At 38.9% G+C, this 7,758-nt stretch overlaps 1 pseudogene; it reads left to right on the top strand.

The window, feature by feature from the left end:
* Window positions 1–6,020: 6,020 nt before the first annotated feature.
* LOC110593973 lies at window positions 6,021–6,176 on the top strand (annotated as a pseudogene).
* Window positions 6,177–7,758: the final 1,582 nt, after the last annotated feature.

A 7,758-nucleotide genomic window follows, 5' to 3' on the forward strand; every position in this document is an offset into this window, starting at 1 on the left:
GCGAGCACAAGCAGAGGGAGCAGCAGGAAGAGGCAGAAGGAGAAGCAGGCTGGGCGCCTGGGTGGCTCAGTTGGTTAAGCGACTGCCTTCGGCTCAGGTCGTGATCCTGGAGTCCCGGGATCGAGTCCCACATCGGGCTCCCTGCTCAGCGGGGGGTCTGCTTCCCCCTCTGCCCTCTTCCCTCTCGTGCTCTCTGTCTCTCATTCTCTCTCTCTCTCAAATAAATAAATATAATCTTTAAAAAAAAAAAAAAAAAAAAAAAAAAAAAAGAAGGAGAAGCAGGCTTCCCGCTGAGCAGGGAGCCTGATGTGGGGCTTGATCCCAGGACCCTGGGACCATGACCTAAGCCGAAGGCAGACGCTTAATGACTGAGCCACCCAGGCGCCCCCAAGAATGTCTACTCTTGCTACTTTTATTCAACATGGTATTCTAGCCATGTCAGGCCAGAAAAAAAAAAAAAATTAAAGGCATCCAAACTGGAAAGGAAGGAGTAAAACTCTATTCACAGATGACATAGAATATCCTCAGGAATCTTCTAAAAAACTATTAGAACGAATAAATGAGTTCAGCAAGATTGGAGGTACAAAATTAATATACAAAAATAAATTGTATTCTTATACACTTGCCATAAAATATATTGAAAATGAAATTAAGAAAACAAGTCTATTGTAAGAGTGCTGACAACACTGACTCAATCTTTGGCCTTCCCTCTTGTTCATCCCCGTGCAGTGACCTCCCTTAACCTATGAGTTCCAGGCACCTCAGAGGTTAATGTGTGCCCTGACCAGAATGTGGGAAGATTTGTTCTGATCTTCCCTAAAGTGGCTCACAGAAGGCCCCACTTTAGATATAACCAGTAGAGATAACTGGTGCATGGAGGGTGCCACTTTAGATAACTACCCTGTGGCCTTACCACCATGTCCCTTGCTCTATAAAAGCTGGGGATTAAAGTCCAGACTTGGCAGAGAATGGCTGCACAGCACCAAGATCATTTGTCCGCCCAACTCCTCCCTGTCAGTAAATTACCCTAAACAAAACTCTGTGGAAACAGTATGGAGTGGTTTGCTTCATCCTTTGGTCTTTAAGTGCCTTCTCAGTCTGGAGGATACATTACTGACCCTCCTTCACCTTCTAACATCTACTTTTCGTAGCACCTATAAAATACATAGGAATAAATTTAACGAAAAAAGTGCAAAATGTAGACTCTGAAAACTACAAAACCTTGTGGAAAGAAACTGAAAAAGATCTAAATAAATGGGAAAACATTCCATTTTCAGGGTCAGAAGACTTAATATTGTTAAGATGTCATTTCTCCCCAACTTGAACTATAGATTCAACATAATCCCAAACAAAATCTTAGCAAGTAATTTTGGATAACAACAACTGATTCTAAAGTTTATATAGAAAGGCAAAAGACTCCGGGGTGCCTGGGTGGCTCAGTCAGGTGTCTGACTCTTTTTTTTTTTTTTTAAAGATTTTATTTATTTTTTTGACAGAGAGAGACACAGCGAGAGAGGGAACACAAGCAGGGGGAGTGGGAGAGCGAGAGAGAGAAGCAGGCTTCCCGCCGAGCAGGGAGCCCAATCCCAGGACACCGGGATCATGACCTGAGCCAAAGGCAGACACTTAACGACTGAGCCACCCAGGCGCCCCAGGTGTCCGACTCTTGATCTCAGCTCAGGTCTTGATCTCAGGGTTGTGAATTCAAGCTCTGCATTGGGCTCCACGATGGGTGTGGAGCCTCCTTTTAAAAAAGAAAGAAAGAAAGGCAAAAGACTCAGAATACCCAACACAATACTGACAAAGAACAAAGTCACGAGTCTGGCACAACCTGACTTCAGGACTTACTATAAAGCCACAGTGATCAAGACAGTGTGGTTTTGCAAAAAAAAAGAGAGAAATAGATAAATGGAACAGAACAGAGAACCCAAAAATAAGCACACATACACAGTCAACTGATTTTTGACAAAGAAGCAATGGCAATTCAATGGAGAAAGTCCCTCCAACAAATTGTCTTTTCAACAAATGATGACAGAATGCCTGGACAACCATGTGCAAAGAAATTAATTAGACACAGACTTTACAATATTCACAAAAATTAACTAAAAATGGAACTCATAAAGCTAAATGTAAAATGAAAAAATTTTAACTTCTGAAAGATAACATAAGAGAAAATCCAGATGACTTGGGTTTGGCATTGAGGTTTTCAGATACAACACCAAAACCATGGTCCATGAATGAAAAAATTAATAAATTGAACTTCACCAAAATTAAAATTTTCTGCTTTTCAAAAGACCTTGTTAAGAGAATGAAAGGACAATCCAAAGACTGGGACAAAACATTTGCAAAGTACGCATCTGATAAAAGATTGGTATCCAAAATATACAAAAAATTCTTAAAACTCAGTAAGAAAACAACTTAATTTAAAGATAGGCAAAAAATCTGGAAAGACAGCTCACCCAAGAAGATACTCAGATAGCAAATAAACACATGACAAGATGCTCAACACCATATGTCAGTGGGGAATTGCAAATTAAAACAACAATGAGATGCCACTATACACCTAGTAGAGTAAAATCCAAAACACTGACAACAAAAAATGCTGGCAAAAATGGGGAACAACAGGAACTCTTGTTCATTGTATGAATAGTATGAATAGAAAATAGTACAGTTGCTTTGGAAGATAGTCTGACATGCTCTTACAAAGCTAAACATAGCCTTACCCTACAACTCAGCAGTCTCACTCCTAGGTATTTACCCAAATGAGTTGAAAAGTTATATTCACACAAATGTTTATACCAGCTTTATTCACAACTGCCAAAAACGTGAAGCATCCAAGATGCACTTTTTTTTTAATTTTTTTTTAAAAGATTTTATTTATTTATTTGAGAGAGAGAGAATGAGAGAGAGCACATGAGAGGGGGGAGGGTCAGAGGGAGAAGCAGACTCCCTGCCGAGCAGGGAGCCTGATGCGGGACTCGATCCAGGGACTCCAGGATCATGACCTGAGCCGAAGGCAGTCGCCCAACCATCTGAGCCACCCAGGCGCCCAAGATGCACTTTTCAATAGATAAATGGATAAACTGTGGTACATGTATACAACTAAATGCCATTCAGTGATAAAAAGAAATGAGCTATCAAGCCACACAAAGAGATGGAGAGACCTCAAATGCATTTTAGTAAGTAAAAGAAGCCAATATGAAATGGCTAGATCCTATATGATTCTACCATATAACATTCTGGAAAAGGAAAAACTACTGAGATAGTAGAAAGATCAGTGGTGGCCAGGGATTTGGTGGGGCAAAGCAAAGAAAGGGAAGAGAAATGAATAAATGAAACATAAGGGATTTTTAGGGCTGCAAAACTACTGTATGGTACTCCGATGGTGGATACATGACATCATACATTTGTCAAAACCTATAAAACTATAAAACACAAAGAGTGAGCCCTCTTGTGAACTCTGAACCTAGTTAATAATAATGTATTAGTTTATCAACTCTAATCATCATCAAATATAATACACTGGTTCATCAATTGTAACAAATGCACTACACTAATGCAAAATGTTAGGACTCGGGGAAACTGTGAGCCAGGGGGATGGGGTATATGGGAACTCTGTAATAGCTGCTAATTTTTTTGGTAAACCTAAAACTGCTCTGAAAAATAGTCTATTAACTAAAAAAAAAAAAAAATTACCATTCCATGGAAGATTCATAACTGTGTAAAAATGAAACCTGACATACAATAATACATACATTATGATGCCATTTGCATAAAAGCACAAAAAAATAAAATATATTGACATAGGGATGCATACACAAGTACAAAACTATGAAGAAAAGCAAGGAAATTGCCTTTTAATTCATGACGCTAACTCCATCTGGAAAGAGATGGGGTGATTCTTCCCTTAAGTATCATCTTGAGTGAGATGGGTGGTATGAAGGCTTCTTCCAAGTCTTGATCTGATTGACATTATACAGATTCCCTATATAATGTTTCAGTTGACTGTGCAATTGTTTCATATATCTTCCACATATGTAATATTTTAGTAAGTTTCCAGAATGTAAAACTCAGTATAAAAATAAATCTCCGGGGCGCCTGGGTGGCTCAGTTGGTTAAGTGACTGCTTTCGGCTCAGGTCATGATCCTGGAGTCCCTGGATCGAGTCCCGCATCGGGCTCCCTGCTCGGCAGGGAGCCTGCTTCTCCCTCTGACCCTCCCCCCTCTCATGTGCTCTCTCTCTCTCATTCTCTCTGTCTCAAATAAATAAATAAAATCTTTAAAAAAAAAAAATTAAAAAAAATAAATCTCGGGGTGTCTGGGTGGCTCAGTCAGTTGAGCGTCTGACTTTATATTGCCTCAGGTCCTGATCTCAGGGTCCTGGGATAGAACCTGGGTAGGGCTCTGTGCTCAGTGGGGAGTCAGCTTGAGGATTTTCTCTCCCTCTTCCTCTCCCTCTGCTTGCATTCTCTCTCTCTCTCAAATAAATAAATCTTTAAAAAAATAAAATAGATTTCAGTGCAGTTTGAATCGCTAGCAATAAGACACTGGAAGTAAATTTTAGAAGATATCATGGCTATAGTTTTAACAAATTTCTATTACAGCTAATTGTCTTAAAATCCTAAAATATGTCTAATGAGGGCTATTAAATGGTTATAATGGGAAAACTATACATTGAATGACATCAAAGTATCATGAAATAAATGTTAAAATGATGTATGTCCTTAGAAAGGAGACTGAATATCACAATGATGTAATCACTCCCCATGTAGATCTAGCGTTTTAGTGAATTCCATTAAGTTCACAATCAGGTTTTTGTATTCTTTTGTTTTTGCTTTTTCTTTTAAAGATTTTATCCTTAAGTGATCTTTACACCCAACATGGGGCTCAAACTTACGAACCCGAGATCAAGAGTCACATGCCTTACCGACTGAGCCAGCCAGGCGCCCATGTTTTGTTTTTGAGCTTAATTAAAACTCCTTTTAAAAACCAAAGCAGGGGCACCTGGGTGGCTCAGTCGTTAAGCGTCTGCCTTCAGCTCAGGTCATGATCCCAGGGTCCTGGGATTGAGTCCCATGTCGGGGCCCCTGCTTGGCGAGAAGCCTGCTTCTCCCTCTCTGCCTGCTGCTTGTGTTCCCTCTCTCGCTGTCTCTCTCTGTCAAATACATACATACATACATACATACATACCAAAACAGAAGACAAATGTCTAAGAATAGCCGGATTTTCTATAGAACACTTTGAGAGTGTCATGGGACTGAATGTTTGTATCCTCCAAAATTCACATGTTGAAATCCTGCCCTATGTTGTGATGGTATTAGGAGGTGGAGCCTTTGGGAAGTAATTAGGTCATAAGGATAGAAACCTCATGAATGGTGTTATATGAAGAGACACAAGAGAGTTTGTTTATTCCCTCTGCACTCTATCATGTGAGGATACAATGAAATCACAGCCATCTGCAAGCCAGGAGGCAGATCTTTACCAGACACCAGATCTTCTAGCATCTTAAACTTGGACTTCCCAGCCTCCAGAACTGTAAGAAACAACTGTTTGTTGTTTAAGTGACCCAGTCTATGGTAATTTGTGATAGCAGCCCAAATGGACTAAGATAGGGAGGCACTTTCCCTAGCATACATCAAGGCTTTTAAATCTATAGTAATCAGGACAATATGGTATCAGTAGAGTTATGTACAAGTAGACCAATGGAAAATAGGAATTTCTGGAACAAGGGCATCAATTTAAAATACATGAACCTATGACAGAACAGGTAATATAAAAATGATGGACATTTTAACACAGAGAAATGACAAGTGGTTACCTACAGTAGAATAATGAATCACCTGCCTATCATATCCATATACAAACATTATTGTAGAGCTACCTATGAAAGACAAAAATAGAACACTTTCAAAGTTACAGGCAAATGTTTTTTTATAGCTTCACAATAGGGAGAGCTTTCTTATATAATAAAATAAAGGAGGCCCTTTCTCTACCTTTGTGGAGTGTGTGGTTGACTCACCATGTTTTCTCACAAGACTTTTAGAATCAAGTGATTCTTGGCCAAGAAAGAAAAGCAGAATTGTCCCATTCCCCAATGGATTCAGATGAAAACTGGTAATAAAATCAGGTACATCTCCAAGAAGAGACACTGGAGAAAAACCAAGCTGGGTCTATAAGGAATCACACATGAGATGGCCCACATATTTATGCTCCACTGTGGTAACCAACATCTTACCAGGCCACAGTGAAAACATCACCACGATCTCTGAATAGTTGGGCATGTTTTATTGGGGAAATCATTTTTCTCTTTGTTTCTATGCTTCTGCACTAGTAGGTTGGTTCAGAAATAAATATGTGAGATCTTTAGTTTGGGGGAAAAAAAGGGAAGAGAAGAAAGTAAGCCCAAAGAGATGGACAAATTCAACGCTATTAAAATTAAGAACAGTCCAGGGGCGCCTGGGTGGCTCAGTCGTTGGGTGTCTGCCTTCGGCTCAGGTCATGATCCCAGGGTCCTGGGATCGAGCACTGCATCGGGCTCCCTGCTCTGCGGGAGGCCTGCTTTTCCCTCTCCCACTCCCCTGTTTGTGTTCCCTCTCTCACTGTGTCTCTCTCTGTCAAATAAATAAAATCTTTAAAAATAAAATAAAATTAAGAACAGTCCATCAAAATGTAAAATGGAGTGAAAATTTGGGAGAAAGTGAATTTGGGAGAAAATATTTTAATACCTAAGATGATAAAGGATTAGTGTGCAGAATAGTAAAAAAAAAATGTAAGAAATCAGTAAATGTACAAATAAATTAAATATGAGAAAATGACTGAAATTTTCATCAGAAGATGAAAGACCATATAGGAAAAATGCTCAACACCAATGGTAATTAACAAAAACAATATATAATCACATGGAGATTCTGTTTAACACCATACAGGCAAAAATAAAAGGTGTTGGCCAATTGCAAAGAATAAATAAATGCACGTGCATGAATGGTCAGATAGTTAATTCATACCTTCTATCAGCATTTCCTAGTAAATTTGAATTTATCCATAATCTATAGCCCAGCAATTTTTTCCCAATGTTTAAAAACTTTAATAATGCACCAGCACTTGAAGACAAAAAGAAGAATAACATTATCAACAAGTTTGAAAAAAAACCCAACAAAACCTCAGTCAACTCTGTCCCATAAGCAGTGAGGTAGTGTAAGTAAACTGGGCGACCCACAGCTTTGCAAAGCAGTATGTGTGAAACAGACTGAGGCAAAGAAACCACCAAAAAGCCTTTTCAGCATAATATGAATGATATATTAATGGTAATATTAACGTATTAATCCAAAACAGGCAGAACTCTGCTTCATGATAAATAGATGAAGGTCACCATATAAAGTTTAAAAAGTCAATTGAGCAGGAAGATATAACAATTTTATATGTGCACCCACCACATAAATACATCTAAGTACATAAGGCAAGTATTTACATGTGAAGGGAGAAATTGACAATATCATAATAGTATGATCATAATATCATAATAGTATGAGACTTCGATAGTATGAGATTTCGATAACCTGCTTTCATTAATGGACAGAACATCCAAACAGAATATCAATAAAGAAACAGCTACCTTGAACTATGCTATATATCAAATGGAACTAACAGATTATACACAGAGAGAGAGAGAGAGAACTTTCCACCCAAAGCAGAAGAATACACATTCTTCTCAAATACTCACAGAACATTCTCCAGGATAGATCACAGGATCACAGGTTA

The sequence above is a fragment of the Neomonachus schauinslandi genome, chromosome 1, assembly GCF_002201575.2.
Source record: "Neomonachus schauinslandi chromosome 1, ASM220157v2, whole genome shotgun sequence".
Taxonomy (NCBI): domain Eukaryota; kingdom Metazoa; phylum Chordata; class Mammalia; order Carnivora; family Phocidae; genus Neomonachus; species Neomonachus schauinslandi.